This window comes from Corylus avellana, chromosome 1 (genome assembly GCF_965113065.1).
Source record: "Corylus avellana chromosome 1, dhCorAvel1.hap1.2, whole genome shotgun sequence".
Lineage (NCBI taxonomy): Eukaryota > Viridiplantae > Streptophyta > Magnoliopsida > Fagales > Betulaceae > Corylus > Corylus avellana.
Genome location: NC_142490.1, coordinates 23139216 through 23159603, shown reverse-complemented (window position 1 = coordinate 23159603; position 20388 = coordinate 23139216). Strand labels below are relative to the sequence as shown.

Below are 20388 nucleotides of genomic sequence, written 5' to 3'. Positions count from 1 at the left end.
GATACATTTTGGTAGTTTGGGGGCTACTTTAATACTTTTTGAACATTATGGAGCCATATTGCAAATGACTGGTAGTTTGAGGAGCTTTTTTATATTTTTTCCTTACTTAATTTATTGTATGTAAAGATATGGATTGAAGTTCAAGTGTACGCAGAGACGGAGGGAGGGGGGGACCAGCTGGGGCCACGGTCCCCCCCACTTCCTCAAAAAAAATATTACCGATTATTCAAATTATTATAACTAGCTTTCAAAAAGTCTATATAATTAATACACATCTGCAATGACGTTGCTTACACACAGAGACGAAGGGAGGGGGACTGGCTGGGGCCATGGTCCCCCCCACTTCCTCAAAAATGATATTTTAAGGAGTAAAAAAAAAAAAAATTATATTGGTCCCCCCTCCCAAAATAAATTGATAGGTCCCGGTCACCCCAACTCTCCTCTACCGGTTGGTTCTTACTTCTTAGGTTAATCCTAGGGTTTTCTTTTGGTTAATTTGTCTATTATTTGGCTTGGAAATTTGGTTAAGAATCTGAAGTTGATTTTTTTTTTTTTTTTTTTTTCATAGATTGGCTGTTGGCTTGGAAACTTGAAAATTCCTGTTGCTACTTGGAAATTTATGTGTTCTTTGTTGTTGTTATTTTCTTTATGTATGTATGTAAATTTATGTGTTTTTTGTTGTTGTTATTTTCACAGAGAAAAGATCCAAGATTTACATACATACATAAAGAAAATAACAACAACAAAAAACACATAAATTTCCAAGTAGCAATAGGAATTTCCAAGTTTCCAAGCCAACAGCCAATCTATGAAGGAAAAAAAAAAAAAAAAAAAAATCAACTTTTCATATTCTTAACCAAATTTCCAAGCCAAACAATAGAAAAATTAACCAAAAAAAAACTCCATGATGTAAGAAGTAAGACCTAAGAAGTAAGAACCGACTGGTGGAAGAGAGTTGGAGGGACCGAGACCTATCAATTTAGTTTTTAGGGGGGGGGGACCAGTATAATTTTTTTAATTTTTTTTTTTTTTTACTCCTTAAAATATCTTTTTTAAGGAAGTGAAGGGAGGGGGGGGGGAACCATTGCCCCAGCTGGTCCCCCCTCCCTCCGTCTCTGTGTGTAAGCAACGTCGTTGTAAAGGTGTATTAATTATAGAGACTTTTTGGAAGCTAGCTATAGCAATTTGAATAATTGGTAATATCCTTTTTTTAAAAGTGGGGGGGGGGGGGGGGGGAACCATGGCCCCAGCTGGTCCCCCCTCCCTCCGTCTCTGTGTGTAAGCAACGTCGTTGTAAAGGTGTATTAATTATAGAGACTTTTTGGAAGCTAGCTATAGCAATTTGAATAATTGGTAATATCCTTTTTTTTAAAGTGGGGGGGAGGACCATGGCCCCAGCTGGTCCCCCCTCCCTCCATCTCTGCTCTAAGCTCAATTCCTAATCTAAATGGTCTTGTAATTTGGATATTATGGTTGTTAAATATTGAGAATATTGTTTGTTAGAATTTAAATATTTAATTGGAGAGTATGACACAATTCTAAGCTCAATTTTTCATTGTATTTAAGTACTACCAGTGATTAGAAAAAGAAGAAAAAAAATAGAAAAAGTACTAGTTCATTACATGCTGCAAAAAAAAAAAAAAAAAAAAAAAATTTGCTTTAGTCTCCTCCCATAAAACTTTCTAGCTCTGTCCCTGAGTGTACGTTGAAGGAACTAAAAAAAATCATAATTCCTCTATCAAAGATGACCCATAAATCCATTCTAAAAATACTATTTTATTCATCAAAAAAACCCAGAAAACTGATGGGATTAAGTCGTCTTTTCGTTTTTTTTTTTTTTTTTTTTGTAGGTGAAAGGATCAAGTCTTCAATGTGGAAGTTCACAGTACGGCCGATCAGATATGAGACTAAAATTTCTTCAATTCTCTATTTGTTTCCAATATTCCAAATGTCTTCATTAATTAATTTATTAATTAAGTTGAATAGCCTTTATTCAATTTCATCTATTGGTGATTCAAGTCAGGAATATATTACGTGGGAACTCATTATGTGTCTCATTTATCAGATAAGTCAAGTCTCAAGTTATATATATTATTGATGCACAATGAAAATTAAATAATTGAGTGTTTTAGTTTTATTTAGATTATTAGTATTTAATTTTATATTTTATTTAATATTTAAGAGTTAGATGTTATTTTGTAATAATTCAATAATAATGGAGTTTTGTCATTATTTATTTTAGTGTCAGAGATTATAATGAATTAACAAATAAATTTTATTAACTAATAGTTGTGATTACTCTTCTCTTGTGATGAGACACTCAAAGCCGTAAATGAACAGAGTTACTCATGAACATACTCGAGATCGATCGGCTCAATTAAGCTTAGCTCGAACTAAATTTGATTATTAAACGAGCTGTTAATAAACATTAATAAGCCTCTATTATTAAATGATATATATGTACCATTTAGGTTGGTGGTTCATAGAGTAAAACCAACGCCAGCATGGTGAAAACTAATTAGAAAAGGACGTCTTTGCCAGTTACAACCAAAACGCAATTTCATGCAATATAAAACGCAGTCCCTAAAACACACCACATAAACCATAAAAACGCATAAGCTTCTAAAATACTCCCACGCATAAAGTAAGTCAAGCTTTATTTCCCCAATGCAAGGTCAAACGCATCCAATTTGGGCATATCATTAAATATGTGGATATTAATTAATTATATGATTTTAATAAAGTAAAAGTGAAATAAGATTTAATTTTTTTAATGATTTTTTTTAATAAAAATAAAACTTGTTTTGATAATCATTTTGAAATGGAGTTCATTTTTTTTTTTTTTTTTGGGAGAAGTGAAAATATGGAGAAGGTAATTTGCCAAACATAGCAGAGTAATTCTATAAACTCAACTCTTATATAATTTTTGTATAACTGCGCATATGTGGAGTTCTCATAAATTATTTGATCAACTGTTATTAAAAAAAGACACATAAATCCAATGATGTATAGACGCTCTACATCAACCCAATTATATAAAAGTTGAATAAGAATTAAGTTTTTAGATTTACTCTATAACAAAAGTCAAACTCAAATTCTATGGCTCTTTTTGTTTTGGCATAAAATAATTTCTGAAAAATATTTTTCATATTTTCAGATGTTTGGTGTGACGAAAAATAATAGTTAACGAAAAATATTTTGGATTTGACCGAAAAAGCCTATTTAATTTTCCAAAAAAATTGTTTTCATTTTTTAAAACCGTAAACAAATTTTCTGATTTTGGGCATTGAATTCTCAAATCGGCAGACCCAGCTAGGACATCACCAAGACCTCGACAGGACTGTGCCGAGACCCGGTTGGGACGCCACTGGGACCCGGTCAGAATCTGTTGAGACTCTGCCAAGACCTGATTGGGACTCCATTAGGACATCGCTAGGACCTAGGGTTGGGACATTTTCGTAATTATATATTTAATATAATATATATGTGTGTGTGATTTTCCGTACACCCCAAATACTAAAAAAATGTTTTTAAAATTTTTTTTTTCCCAAAACATTTCTTGACGAAAAACATTTTACGTCAAAACAAACGAAACCTCTATGATTCACCTAATTTTACATGTTGACATTGTAATTGTTTATTTCATACCATGATCAAATTAGGACTCATGAGTTTGGACCCATTTGACTAAGTGCCCATTTTGGAGTGTGATTTTAAAAATTGTGTTTTTGAAATCGCTACTTTTTAAAATCGCATAGGCGTTTGGTAAAACATGTTAAGAAGTACTTTTTTTTATCAATTGAGTGTTTGGATAACATTAGCATATAATTGCGGTTTCATGGCCAAATAGGTAAATATTGCGCCAAATATTGTTTTAAGCGAAATTATGATTTTTGTTTAAATTTGCACCTTTTCAAATAAGCACCATCTAGTCAACTTATAGAAATCGCAGATTTTTTCACTGTTTTAAAATTTGTATTTTTAAAATTGCAATCTTAAACACTCTAAAATTACAATTTGGCTTAAAAACACAAATTATTTTTAAAAAAAACGCACTTCTAAATGGACCATAAACCAAAGAATATAAATCCTGGCTTTTGACCAAACGGCTATCAAGCATTAACAGACGAAATAATATAATATTCGGTAGAAGTACGATTTAAAATGCTGCAAACTTTTTGACATTTCAACACCTACATGAGTATCATGCATTCACGACTCAATTACTTTATTGTATGTACATATTTAAATTGAAAAAACAAGCCACGATTGAATGCATCCAACACAAACTTGCCCATAAATCCATTTTCAAAATTCTAATGAAATATTTTTCATCCATCCCTATAAAGCTATGCATTCTGATTCAGTCAATGGCATGCCACGATTTTCTAACCAGAAGAGCTAAAAATTCTATCTCATTCATCAAAGAAAACCAAGAAATCTGATAGCATCAATCTGTCGATGTTGAAGTTCGCGGATCAAATATATGACTCGAATCATATATATTTGATAATGTTTGTGGGATTATAGTTAAGTATTTAGCATTACTCTTGATTTATATTCCACTTTGAATTGAGTCTTGTATGTAAAAGACTGTAACATGTAAAAGTCTTTATCAAACATACTTAGAAAGAACTTTATCTCTCAAGATCAATTGAATTATAGTCTGACTCATTCTCATTATGGTACATCAGTAGTTCACAAGGCGCCTATCACTAAACCGGTATCATTCCACTTTGAGTTTAGTTTTATATATGTAAGAGACTTTCACAAGTACTACTTGTGAAACTTTGGAAAATTTTGCGCTCGTAATCTTTGTAATATAACCCTGTCCCTTAACTTATTTTTCTCCTTAGAAAATTGTGGGATTCAATTACTCTTTTCAAAGCCCATACGTACACATGTGACGTTGGAATATGCCAACCCTGACGTGTTGAAAGTTAAAAAGGTTTGCAGTTTCCTCCGGTCCTAAATCCATATCTTTAATTACATGCAAGAAAGTAATTGACTGGGTGTTTTATTCACTAGTGGAAGTTGGAATATTGCCAAGGTGTACGTGTTGAATGTCAAAAAACTTGACCTAATATTATACTCTATCGTCCGGTACTGGTTGGATGTAGTATGTTATAAAGCCAAGTTTTATATTCTTTCCACGGGTCAAATGGGGTTCAATCTTCCCTTATTCTCTGGTTGTTTGTGTTTACGATTTAAAAATAATAATTTTTTAAATATAGTTAAATGTTTGATAAAATTACAGTTTTACTTCTAAAATTGTAATTTAATTTTTATATGTGAATTTGTTTAAAATCACAATGTCAATTGCGAATTTTGTGATTGTATTTTGGAATTATTAAAGGTTGAAATGTGAATATTCTATTTTTCAATCGCTTTTAAGTTCACCATTATTGTTAATTAGCTAGGGTTTTGTATTAATCAGCTATATCTGAGTAATATTAGAAGTCACTCTAAAAATGATATCACTGGAGTTTGTGATTGATAATTATTGAATTTTGATTAAATTGTAATTTTAAAAGTCACATCATGCGTTCGTAAACTGACTCAAAAAGAACACATAAGAACTTCTAATATTACTCGATGCTATAATGTTCGTTAGAATGCTCCATGAGCTGGCCTATATATCTTGAAAATTAGAGCAAGTACTTTTCAGTAATGTCTGTTCCTTGACAAGTATTTTCAAGATTGAATATTTTTTATTTAACATTTGTCAAGAAAGTCTTTCATTAATTAAAAACATTTTTATTTTCTGTTTTATGCATATGTTTGTAAACGACATAAAAGTTGAAATATTGAATAGTTCAAATAATAGAAGAACCTTAAATAGTAAAGCATTAATACTATATTTGGGCTAACTAGAATGGGCCCTCTGCTTATCCAAGAAATGAGACTCATTCAATCTCTGCAGATAATAAGTTTAATAAAGGCGATTCAACTCTTTAAAAAATTAATTGATGAATCCATTTGAAATATTTGGGATAAAGAGAGAATTAATGAATTCTCAGATTTGGTTTCAATTTATAAATTGATGACTACTTTTTTGTTTGGAAAGAAATCGAGCAATTCTAATATTAGAAAAATAACTTAAGCACAAGGCTCTTCAATTAGATAATATCAAAAATTATGGCAGTAAAAAACTAGTTTGTTCCACAACTCGCTCGGATTACTTGGACCTGAGTTACAGCTCGTTACTGTAAAAACATACTTGATTAATAAATGATACATACCTGACTCTCTCGAGTAAACTCGATAGAGGCTCGCAAGCACCCTATTGAAACCAAATTGACCACAAAAATTGATGATGATGCACATAATACTTTGGCATACAAGCTTCTTGTATCCTTCGTCCTCTATTATACTCCCTCTTCCGGTAGTACGTAGTTGGCAGTATTATATACAAGCTTCTTGTACCCTTCGTCCTCTATTATACTCCCTCTTCCGATAGTAGCTGGAAGTATTATATAACAAAAATGGTACTTAACTGTAACATCTATTTTTGTAATTAAAATATTGGGGAAACTTCATTGAAATTTCCCAAACTTCTACCCGTTTTGTAATACCTCCCTAAACTTCAAAATCTCTCAATTTAGTCTCCTGAATTTTAAATTGCTCTCAATTTGGACCCCTACATTAATTTTAGCAGTTAAAAATACAAAAAAAAAAAAAAAAAAAAAAGACCAAAATATCCACGGTTTTTGTTTTTTTTTTTTTAAATAAAAAAACGTTTTGGAAGTTGGAATGTTTTACAAAAGTCCGGGGTATAAACGTTATGTAATGTTTAAAATCTGACGGAGGAATCCAAATTGAGAGCAATTGAAAGTTTAAGGGATTAAATTGAAATTTTGAAATTTTAGGGGATTTATCAAATCGGGTGGAGGAATCCAAATTGAGAGCAATTGAAAGTTTAAGGGATTAAATTGAAATTTTGAAATTTTAGGGGATTTATCAAATCGGGTGGAAGTTCAAGAGTGTTCAGTGAAGTTTCCCCTAAAATATTTGAAATTGAAGCTTCTAATAAGAGTAATGCCTTCAAAGATATAAATATGAATATGGGGCATCAAATTGAGGCATGATTCCAATGTAAAAAAAAAATGTTATTTTTCTTTCTATATATATATATATATATATATATATATTGTTGGACTTGGTCACAAATTATTAAGTAATTTTAGATAATTCAAATAGTACCACTGACCCAATCCCATCAAACGTGTGAATCATATACTTAATTAATATGACCTTTTCATATACAAGTCAGGTCTTTTAACATTTCCTCCAGTCCACTACGATTCCGCGTGAATACTCTTCCTCTCTTCCTATTATATATACCCTCTTCAATCTCGGAAAAGGATCCTCTCCATTTCAAAATCCCTCCATTTCTTCCATTTAGTGCATTTTGAAGGGTAGTGTTGTCCAAAAATTTTAATAATGGCAGTGCATTAAATGCAATACCCTTCAAAATGCACTAAACGGAAGAAATGGAGGGATTTTGAAATGGAGAGGATCCTATTCCCTTCATCTCCCCCACATCCCCTCAACATTAATCTTCACCTTCAAATTCCAAGGATTAATTCCCAGGTGATCGATAATCATGGCTCTATCCACAATGATCTACAATCATCTTCCCACCACACAATATTCCACCATGACCAGGATTTCTGTAGTCCATGCCCATCAACAAGCTCTTCTGGATCCCCCAAAAACAAAACCATCAAATCCGGCATCACGCCTCGCCGAATCGCTCTCACATCTCCTCCACCTCCATCTTGAAACCCCTCCTCGGACGGAGCTTCACCAATCCATTTGGGACTCTTTTAGTGAAGAGAAACACTCCACTCCCACAACTTCTCCCAAGGAGGTGATAGCGCACAAGTGGCGTGAGATCCACCGTTCTTCAGATTGGGACAATCTTTTGGATCCTCTTTCTCCTTGGCTCCGACGAGAGGTTGTCAAATATGGAGAATTCGCACAAGCGACATACGACGCTTTTGATTTTGATTCTTTCTCCGAATATTGCGGGAGCTGCTGCTACAACCGTAAAAACTTGTTTGAGAAACTAGGCCTCACTAGAAATGGCTACAAAGTCACCAACTATATTTATGCCATGTCCCACATAGATATGCCTCAGTGGCTGGAGAGGTCACATTTGGTCAACAAGTGGAGCAAAGATTCGAACTGGATGGGCTATGTGGCGGTCAGCGATGATGAGGAGTCACGTAGGATCGGAAGGAGAGACATTGTGGTGGCGTGGCGTGGAACCGTGGCGCCCTCGGAGTGGTACGAGGATATGCAAAGGAAGTTAGAGACATTTGGGAAGAGGGATGCCAAAGTTGAACATGGGTTTCATAGTCTTTACACTAGTAAGAATGAATCTACTAGGTACAACAAAACAAGCGCCTCAGAGCAAGTGATGAAAGAAGTGACAAGGCTTGTTGAATTGTACAGGAAAAAAGGTGAACAAGTTAGCCTTACAATCACCGGTCATAGCTTGGGTGGCGCACTGGCTCTCCTCAATGCTCACGAAGCCGCATCAACCATGCCCAACCTTCCCGTCAGTGTGATTTCCTTCGGTGCGCCGAGGGTCGGCAACGTGGCTTTTCGCGATGAGCTTCAACAGCTGGGAGTTAAGACATTGAGGGTGGTGGTTAAGCAAGACATGGTCCCTCGAATGCCGGGACTTGTATTCAACGAGGGTTTACAAAAATTTGATGATATCACGGGGACATTAGAATGGGTATACACCCATGTTGGAGCTGAATTGAAGCTCGATGTTCGTTCATCGCCTTACCTCAAACGAGGATTGGATTTGGCAGGGTTCCATAGCCTCGAGACATACCTTCATCTTGTCGATGGGTTTCATAGTACTAGCACAACATTTAGGTCTGATGCGAGGAGGGATGTTGCCTTAGTGAACAAGGCATGTGACATGTTGGTTGATGAGCTTAGGATCCCACGTTGTTGGTATCAATTGGCCAACAAGGGATTAGTTTGTAATGCTCATGGAAGATGGGTGAAACCAAAGAGAGATCCTGAAGACATACCTTCACCTACTAGGGAGGAAAGTGTTCATACTTTTGTAGATAGAATGCAAACACAAGATGTACTTGAATCTGTACTATGTGCCGTATAATTAAACAATAATTTTTAGTTATAAAACAAAACCTAAATTATGTTAGGACATATTTGGTCTTAAGCCTAGCTCTAATTAATATCTAAAGCTATCATGCACACATATTCATAACCATATTTTTGCTGACGAAATTAAAAATAAAACATTTCTACCAATATTGTTAACAGAGATTTAAAGGAATTTCAGATATTTAAAGCAATGCCTTTGTAGTCCGAAAACAGAAGGAACGAAGAAGCAGGGTAAGGAAAAAATAGAAAAAGGAGGAAGGGAAAGAGACAAAAAAGAAGGAAAGAAAAGTCAAGTCTCAAATTATAGTCAAAGTAGAATCTATTAAATAATACTCTCAATGCAAAATAGGTTATATAATAGCTCTTCCATTTAATTCATATTAGGATTGGACGCAAGTAAGATTTTAAATTCAAAAATATATTCATTTCTTCACATTTCAATACTAATGCTAAAACCTATAAAGTATATATATATATATTTGATATTAATATAGACAGAGATGGAGGGAGGGGAGGATGGATATGGGTCATAGTCCTCTCCCTTCTTTTTAAATTTTTTTCTACTACGGTATATAAGTAGTTAAATCTATATATTTAGACCAAAATAATTAAAATTGGTTCCAGCCCAGAAAAAATAAAAAAAAGGAAAAGGAAAAGAAGAAAAAAAAGTTTGGCCCCCTAGCTAGCATGTTATAACAAAAATCATTTTATACTTGAACTTTAAAGAGCCTACATCTATCATAAGCAACTACTCAATTTTTTTTGTTAAATTAGACATTTTGATAGGTGATTAAGTTAAAAATTGTAATATATTAATTAATAAACAATTATTTTGTATCTTATCTCTTATTGTACTCTGTCAATTGAGAGAGAATGCAAAGATGAATAAACTCATGTACCATGCATCCTTTTATAGAAACAGTGGTACCTCTTAACAATTAACATGTGCAATTCTTCCAGTTGTTATGTATGTTATTAGATACAACTCTTCAAGGAGTTATATGTCTTTATGGTCACGGCTAGTTCAAGCTAGGGGTGGTAGTTTTCCAGCGTCACTCCGTCACAGATAAGAAGTCCAGCTAGGGTTCCGTTGATTCAAAAAATTTTGGAAAAAACAAAAGTATTTTTTGAAATTTTTTATGGGTTTTTATTGATGATACAAGTTATGTAAGCCTATTATGTTTGTTTATGGAAGGTTTTTGTTGTATTGAAAGCTTTATTGTTGAAACCCCCATCCCAAAGCTTTTTGTCGAATCTGTATTAGATGTATATATGGTCCTTTGACAATTGGTTGCATTGAAACGATGGTCAATTACTGCTTCAAATATTGGAATCCATGTATTTTTTAAATTTGAGAATTGAAATTCTCTAACTAGAGTTGCTGTGTTTATGATCATGTTAAGAGTAATTATTGTTGCAAGTGTGAAAAAGGCTTCTGACTTGTTAAAAAACATAAAATAAAAAAGATGAACGGGAGGAAGAAAATTTTCGGGCAAGGAGACAATGAAGATGAATTGTACACTCAAAAGCTGAAAAAGGTTTGTAAATTTTATTTTGTGAAATACATAAGAGTTTTGGCGAATTACTGCTAATGATTTAGGGTTTCATTGTAAAATGAACAATCAATGTCGACGGCATCTGTAACATCGTTGGTCAAAGAGAATATGGAACCTATGCAATGTAGGTGCGGCCTTATAACCCCAATTATAACATCCACGATTATAAAAAATCCTTGGAGGCTATTCTATGAGTGTGCTATGTATGACCATAAAAAGGTATTTGATTTGAGTAATATGGTGTTGAAAAATGGTTGTTACTTCGTACTTGTTCGTAATTTTAGTATTCATTGTCAAATTTTTTGTGTAATGACAAAAAGTTGGATAATGTCGTTTTTTTCCAATGGAATGATGACGAAACCAGTGTTCGTGGACGGGAGGTCCTATTGAGTTGTATAAACAAGTTAATTCTCTGAAGGGTGAAGCGTTATCACTTAGAGCCAGACTGAAGATCCAAACATATATGTTGGTTTTTTTATTAGTGATTTATGTATTGCTCATTTGTCATTGGTTAATGGGGCAATGAGGCATGCAAGGAAAGGTTGTGTTTTGGGCATTAATGCGTAACTTTCAATTGCATATTTTATATCATCGGATTAGGCAGGCACAAAAAAATTGTATGACTTTTTTAATTTATATAATTAAATGTATTTTAGTGTTTGTACTGATTTGAATGTGAGTACGCGGCTTACATAATTTGTATCACCAACAAAAACAAACAAAAAATTCCAGAAAATACCTTCATTTTTCCAAAATTTTTTGAATAAAAAAATTTTGAATCAACAAAACCTAGCCAGACTTCTTACCTATGATGAAGTGACGCCAGACAATTATTAGGACGTCGAACTGATGAACCGCAGGTGGGTTCTGGCGTGCCGGTGGGTGCGTCGGGGGAGTTCCATGGGTGAGTTGGTGGCTGCGTGGGTTTCGTCTGGGAAGGGTTGAATCGGGGAAGCTTTGCTCGATTTGGGGGTTTAAGCAATAAAACCCCAAGTCAGCCAAAACAGTGTGTTTTGATCCTACATGTCAATAGTGGACACGTAGGGTCAAAAAATAGACTGATGCGGTCTTCATTAAAATGGTGTGTTTTAACCAATCTGACAACAGTGAAAAAATTTTGACGGTAGAGATTTTCTTGGCATTTCAATTGACACAGGAAGTAAATTTTGGAAAAAACAAAAAAAAACAAAACAAAAAACATAGAGAGAATTTAATTTTGGGTGTAGGATAGGTTCTGTGAGCCTGGTGAGAGAATCGAATCTGGTGTGGCCTAGTGTATGATAGGGGATATGAGCTTGTTTTTAAGGGTTTGGATCTGGTGTGGCTGAGTGTATAATAAGGAATATAGGCTTGGTTAAAGGGGCTGAAATCTAGTGTGGCTGAGTGTATAATAAGTGTGTGAGCTCAAAAAATAGACAAAAATCTAGTGTGGCTGATTGTAGAGTAAATAGGTGAGCTCAAAAGACAACTCACAAAGGTGGCGGTGCGTGGTGGCTCCTCGATACGCGTGCTCCAACTGGTTCAACAAATCGGTAGCCTCCGATCACGAATCTGGAATTCGTTTCTGAAAACGGCTGACAGGGGTGGCGCATGGTGGCCGGAAACGGCGCATGCGGCGGTGAAAATTTTCACAAAAAGTTGTGGCGGTGCGTGAGGTCTCCTGGTGGCGCGTACTTTCTACAAACCAGTAGATCAGCAGCCTTCGATCTGGATTCTAGCTGTGTTTTCTGAAAACGGCTTACTATGGCGGTGCATGAACAGTGACACATAAACTTTTGGCGGCACGTGAGAGCGCGTTGAACTTCAGACGATGATCTGATAACTTTCACAGGATAGATTGAACCTTTTTGAGCCTGTTGGTATAATAATTATACCAAAACAAGATCGAAAAAGCCTTTGAATGGACTAACTTCCGACTTCTCTAGACAAGGCCAAAACTTGGCTCTAATACCATGTTAAAATAAACTAGAGAATATAGGGATAGAACTGAATACTGTATTTCTTGATATTTTGAACTGTATACAAAGATGCCTATTTATAGTTGAATAAGGCCAGATAAAATAAAAAATACAATCACGAAATTAATGTACAATATTGCAGAATAATATCAATATATATACAAGCTAGAAAAATATATCAAATCAACAATTACGGTAATTATCAGAATATATTATGAATATATTCTAACAGTGGGTATTGTTTGTTTCAATCAAAGATAAGAAGAAAATAGGCCTATTTCTGTTGCTAGTATTCATTGGTGCATTAATCTCAACATTTTTGTATGTAATTAATTTTTGTATTGCTTAGTTATGTTATTTACTTGTTCCTTTTATTATTTTTACAACCTACTTACTTGTTCTTGTTCCTTAGTTTAACGTGTGGTTGATTTGAAGGAGTGATTAGATGATCAACTCAATAAATGGGCAAGCTCCGTGAGTCACACACTGACGTAATGTGTAAGTAAAATGGTGGGTCAATTGGAGTGAGTTATTTGGGTCAGCAGTTATCTTTTAGGAAAAAATATACCTTAGTTTTTGAATTATTACTCATTTTATGATTATATCGCCAAACTTTAGGAAGTGACATTGAAGTTACACATACAAAAATTGTATGTCAAATTAGACACTTTTGCATTTTTTTTTTTCTTTCCAAAATACCCTTAAAGTTATTAATAAAAAGTTAGAGAGGTGAAATTGAGAGTTTTTAAATTATGGGGAATCTTCTCAAAACGTGTGGAAGTTCATGGGGCATTTGTGAAAGTTAACTCTCATCTTGATTTTTGTTTGTTTAATTTTTTAATAATTATTTTTTTTTAATGAATTTAAGAGTATATTGGGGACAAAATTGTAAATGTGTCTAATTTAACACGATGTAGCAGTATGAAATGTCTTATATCACTTTTTGTAAGTGCAAAATAAGCGATAATTTAGAGGGCTTAAGCGTATTTTCCTCTATCTTTTAAGTGTAATGAGTTAGTGGGTTGTAAATTATTAATTTGGGATAGTTTCAGTATTTACCCTTGAACATCTAAAAGGAGTGTTAGGCCTATTGAAGTTCCAAATTGTTGTTTTTATTTACAAATTTCATTCTTCAAGTATTTAGGCAAGCTCTCTCTCTTTTTCATTTTTTTTTTTCCTTTTTTTTTTTTTTTTTTTTTTTTTTTTGTTTTTGAATAATTCAAGTATTTATGCTCATTACACAAACAAAGAAAATCGCATGCCTCTTCGTGTGGGTGAGTGGATTTTTTTGGAGAGGAATATGCTTTGGAGGAGTGATTACACCAAAAATTGAAGATTTGAAGAAATTTTGGAAGCCCTATAGATTTTGGATATGTGAAAATCAAAAATTTGACACTTGCCTTGAATTAAGTGCACACATTTTAAGCAAGGAGTGGACGCTAATAGTCTTGTATAAAATTAAAAAAATAAAAATAAAAAACAAATCGAAATTAGAAGATCAATAGCGTCCACTCTAAGTGGACACTTGGAAAGTGGATGCTGCTGATAGGTCAATAGCGTCCACTGTAAGTGGACTCTAATAGTCTTGTGTAAAAATAAAAAAAGTCGAAAATATGAGTCAGGCTGTTTTCACTTGATTATATGCGTCACTTTTCAATGATCAGTTCACAAATTCCTTTGGTACATCTATATATGTACACCGTTGTTTGTATAGGATGATTTTTCTTTTAGGTCTGTTTCAGAAAATGGGTTTCTTCAAATGGAGATAGTTTGTTATATAATTCAGTTTTATTTCAGTTTCTATTATATAGGGACATTTTATGAACATGTGTTTTGTCCGTAGGTTTGAGGCTTGAAGTTTGCTGATCCATACATATTTCAAGGTAGATACATATCGATCTATACCCAATATTCCACTAATGGATATAAGTAGTTTTTTGATATATATATATATATATATATAGTCATTGGATACTCATTGGCGAGAGTAATGTAGTAATTTTTGTGCTCATAACTGTTAAAATTTTACTAAATAAATCTGTCTTATTCCATAACATGTGAACAATAAAAAGGATACAAGCGTACCTTCTTCGCTAGAAGATGAGTTTGCCATCTTCTTTCCTTTGTCTTGTTGTGTTGTGTGTGTAGAGGGCACTAATCTCTCAACCCTAACTGATCTAATGACCTAATGAAGTCTAATGGGCTAACTTCATTATATATATAGTGTGAGAGAGCATGGCTTCCTCAAGTGCTTATAGAATTGGTCCAGCCCATTATAGACCCAAATATTAAAATGACTATGCAGCCCACCCAAAAGTGAAATAAAATACAACAATCTCCCACTTGGACTGCATAAGTCATTTAATTACCAAGTAAACACAAATAAGCATTCCAAAACACAATCTGATCCGGATGTGTTTACAACTACAAGTTAAGAATACATCGATATGATGTATAACATATAACAAGTATTTACAATCACGTGATCTAGAAAAATAAAATGCAAGTATTACACACAAATAACACAAATAGCACAAATAGTGATCACTCCATATTTATTTGAAGCCCACCGAGACTAACACACAATGTCTCGTATCATAACACAAATAATGCCATGATCAATATCGCAAAACAATACATGGCAACACAAAAGACTCACGATACACGCAAACATACAACTCCCACTAACTCAATAGAACAGAAGACTCCAACAACCCCATATGAGTCACATGCCCTTGAAACACTATGGGAGCCAACCCTTTAGTTAGTGGATCCGCTAACATATGTTCTGTGGGAATATGCACAACACAAATGTGAGACTCGGTTACTTTCTTTCTAACAAACAAGTATTTTATATCAATATGCTTGGATCGCGAAGAGCTTCTAGTGTTCCGAGAGAAAGAAACTGCTGCAGAATTATCACAAAATATCTTCAGCGGCTTCTCAATGGTATCCACAACAATCAGCCCTGAGATTAAATTTTGCAGCCATATGGCTTGACATGTAGCCTGGTAACAAGCTATGTATTCTGTCTCCATAGTTGATGACGCTGTAAGTGTTTGTTTGACACTTTTCCATGAAACAGCTCCCCCTGCCATCATAAAAACATATCCAAAAGTGGATTTCCTATCATTTGAACAACCTGCAAAATCGGCATCTGAATATCCAACTACATCAAGAATGTCAGATCGCCGATATGTCAACATAAAATTTTTAGTGCTCTGTAAGTATCTTAGTACTTTCTTTGCCGCTGTCTAGTGACTTAAACCTAGATCATTCAAGTATCTCCCAAGCACACTTACAGCATAAGCAATATCAGGTCGTGTACATACTTGAGCATACATCAGACTACCCAAAACTGATGCATATGGAATGGATTGCATCTGAGTTCTTTCATTATCATTCTGAAGACATTGACACTTAGAAAATGTATCACCCTTCACAATTAGTGTCTTTCCAGGAGAGCAAGACTGCATATGAAACCTATTTAATACTCGATCAATGTAGGTTTTCTGAGACAATCCAAGAACACCTATCACGGAGAATTTGAATACTCAAAACACAAGAGGCCTCCCCAAGGTCCTTCATATCAAAATGAGAGGACAACATATATTTAGTTTCAAGCAAGAGCCCATTGTCATTTGTTGCAGGTAATATGTCATCCACATAGAGCACAAGAAAAATGTATTTGCTCCCACTAATCCTCAAATATATGCATTGATCAACAACATTTTCCTTAAAATTGTAAGAGGTGACAATTTCATCAAATTTTAGGTGCCACTGCCTTGAAGCTTGCTTAAGCCCATAAATAGACTTTTTAAGCTTTCACACCATATGCTCCTTTCCATTCAACTAAAAACCGTCTGGTTGCTCCATATACACATCTTCAGATAAATAGCCATTGAGAAAAGTTGTTTTAACATCCATTTGATGTAGCTCCAAGTTGAAATGAGCTACTAATGCCATGATTATCCGAAAAGAGTCCTTGGTAGCAACAGGTGAAAAAGTGTCTTTATAGTCAATCCCCTCTCTTTGCTTAAAACCCTTTGCCACAAGTCTAGCCTTGTACCTCTCTACTTGGCCTTTAGAATCATGTTTGGTCTTAAAACCTATTTGCAACCGATTGATCTGCAACCACTTGGTAATTCAACCAAATCTCAAACATCATTTTGACGCATGGACTCCATCTCATCATGCATAGCCTCTATCCAATGTGAAGACTGTGGACCATCAGTAGCCTCTTGAAAAGTAGTTGGATCAATAGACAATCCAACACTGAACTCATGCTCCTGCAAATAAACTACATAATCATCAGAAACTGCAGGCCTACGTGTCCTCTGGGATCTCCTCAGACGAACATCATCATCTGTCCCCTCATCAACATTGGGTTCAATGTTAATAACATTTTCTTGAGCAATAACAGGAGATTGCTCTACAGGTGGAGGTACATACACCGATGGTGAAATAAGATGCCTTGGGACAATAACACGCTCCTTCCTAAATGAGATCTCACGAGGTATGGAAATCCCACTTTGAATATCATCCTCAAAATAAATGGCACAATCTGACTCAATGATTATAGTAACATGAGAAGGGCAGTAAAATCTAGAACCTCTTGAGCCGACACAGTAACCTACAAACTATCCAGAAATAGTCTTAGGATCAAGTTTCTTTAAATGTGGATTATGAAGTTTCACTTCCGCCCTACAACCACAAACATAAAAATGGCGTAAACTAGGCCTTTTCCCAGACCACAACTCATAAGGAGTTTTAGGAACTGACTTGCTAGGTACTTGATTCAGAATGTATGTTGTAGTTTTCAAGGCCTCTCCCCATAAAAACTCTGGTAGGCATGAGTGACTAAGCATACATCGCACCATGTCCATCAAAGTATGATTTCTCCTTTCTGCAACCCCATTTTGTTGAGGAGTTCCAAGCATTGTATATTGCGCTTCAATCCCGCATACTTCAAGAAACCTTGCAAAAGGCCTGCATTTTGCCCAGTTTCATCATATCTCTCATAATACTCACCACCTCTGTCTGATCTTACAGCTTTAATATTCTTGTTACGCTGGAGTTCAACCATAGCCTTAAAATTTTTAAAGGCTTTTAAAGATTCCGACTTTTCACGAATGAGCTCAATGTAACCATAACGTGAATAATCATCAATAAAGGTTATGAAGAACCTATAATTTCCCAAAGCAGCAGGAGTAATGGGGCCACATATATCAGTATGTATCAATTCTAAGACATTTTCACTTCTCCCATCCTTTTGTCTCCTGGTTTTAGCAGTAAGCTTCCATTTAACACAATCAACACAAGTATCAAAATCAGAAAAATCTAGATTAGCAAGAATACCATCTTTAATCAACCTTTCCATTATTGGTCTAGAGATATGACCCAAACGTCTGTGCCATAACATAAAGGATATTTCACTAGTCCTACTACGTTTGGAACCAACTACAACACTCACAATAGGAGTATTAAGAGAAGAATAAGATAAAGAATGCATCAAGTCAATCCTGTATAAACCATCACACAATATACCAGAACCAACCATAATAGAATCATAATAAATACTAATCATTTCATTTCCAATCTCAAAAGTGTATCCACATTTGTCCAAAAGAGAAATAGAGATAAGATTTCTCCTAATAGAAGGTACAAAAGCGGTTCCTTTTAAATCCAAAAAAAAACCCAGAGGCTAAATGAAGTTTTGCAGTGCCAATGTATTCAACTTTGAACTTCACACCATTTCCCATGTTCACCATCAACTCCCCATGACTCGGCCTTCTGGAGCTTTGTAATTCCTGCAAGGAATTTGTAACATGAATATTTGCACCAGTATCTAACCACCAACTGTCAAAGGGCACATCAACCATATATTTGCACCACGACTTTGCACCATGAATATTTGCACCAGTATTTTTTGTGTCATCATAAAAACAGCAAGAGACTTTCCCTTTTTTATCACCTCTTCTTCTTGAGTGACTATAGCAGTCATTTCACTCAAGCTCCATTCATCTCTCTGAGCATTGTAGGTCGTCTTGAGGGCGTCAAATTGGGATGGTAAGGACTCAAGCACTTGCCTCACAAGAAAACTATCTGCTAACTCGACTTTCATTTCCCTTAGCTTGTTAAAAAAATGGGTGAGCTTCATAATATGCTCACGGACTCCACTAACACCATCATAAGTTGTGGTAGTAAGCAACTTCATGAAAGTTCCCTTTTCCGCTTTGTCAAACTTAATGAACTTCTTCCCAACCGCAACCAGAAAATCTTTGGCATTATCAGTATGAGTAATACTCTGCCTAATAGACTTGTCAATAGTGTACTTCATGATTATAAGACAAGTCCAGTTGGAATGCTCCCAACGCTCATAGTAGTTTTTCTCTTCGGCAAAACTTTTCTCAGTAAGTTTAGCAGGTGCCTCAACCCTCAAAGCCAAATCAAGATTCATGATTGCTAAATTGATAGTAAGAAACTCATACCAATCTTCATAATTAGTCCCCGTCAGTGTTTTGATGGTAGATAATTGGAGAGACAGACCAGAATTGCCCAAAGCTGAGGACATAACAAGATTTATTATGCATGTAAAAGGAAAACAAAAAACATGCACTCATAAGGTCATCACAATTCATGCTAGAGTCTTAATGCACAATAGACTCTTACACATATAATTAATCTCAAATTTTATGCTAGAGTTTTCCATATACAATGGACTCATACACATGATAAAGCAAAATAATTAAATACAATTACTTAAAATGACCTAATATCGAAGGGATAAGACTAGGTCATCAAGTGCAAAGTATTTAACAATTTCTTCATCGTCCTAAGCATCCTACCAAATTAATGATTTACCGATAGGGCAAATCAATTATTCGTATGGACCTTAGTAAGGCAATGATTTCAAAAAACATAACAAACTCAATTTCCTTTTTCTTTTTTCTTTTTTCTTTTTTTTCAGATAATTTTCAATAATACCCCAATAATTCATCATGATTAGTCTCACGATAGGTGAATACATAATCAATTAAAATCATTTGTATTAATACACAACAACATTATCCAAATTGTACTGGAAGTTTAATAAAAGAAAACCCAATAATTTATCATAATTAGTCCCATGAGAGATGGATACGCAACTAATCATAATCATTCGGTTTGATTCACAGCAATATTATCCATATTGCACTAAAAAAAATTGAACATAAAATTCAACTTCCAAAACACAAATACTACAAATAACATATATAAAAAATAACATGCACATCTCCCTTTGGATATTAGCACAACACACATAAAAGGTCATGAATAAGAACAAAATAGACCTTCCCTTTTTCTTTTCTTTTCGTTTTTTTTTATATATTTTTTATTATGACCTTTCAAGACATATATATATTCTTTAAAAAATGAACAATGCCGAACAGTACCCACAATGCTCCTCTTTTCAAGACATATTTTCTTTTTTTTTTAAAAAAAAAAAAAACAATGCCGGCCAATATAGTACCATGTGCGCCTCCGCCAAGGAGCCGTGATTCAGAGCACGCGCGTGCTCTGAACGCCAAGGCAGCAAAAAAAAAAAAATTTAATATTTTAATAAAAAAAAAAAAAAAATTGCCGGCATGCTATTTATCTTCACCCCTCTGCCAGGTATCCAGAAATTTTTTTTTATTTTTTTTATTCTGCAGTGGCCGGATTTTCATTCAACCAAAGAA

The 20388-nt window shown here is 34.4% G+C and overlaps 1 pseudogene; it reads left to right on the top strand.

The window, feature by feature from the left end:
• Nucleotides 1-7606: 7606 nt before the first annotated feature.
• On the top strand, nt 7607-9145 carry LOC132169489 (phospholipase A1-Igamma1, chloroplastic pseudogene; annotated as a pseudogene).
• The last annotated feature ends 11243 nt before the right edge of the window (nt 9146-20388 follow it).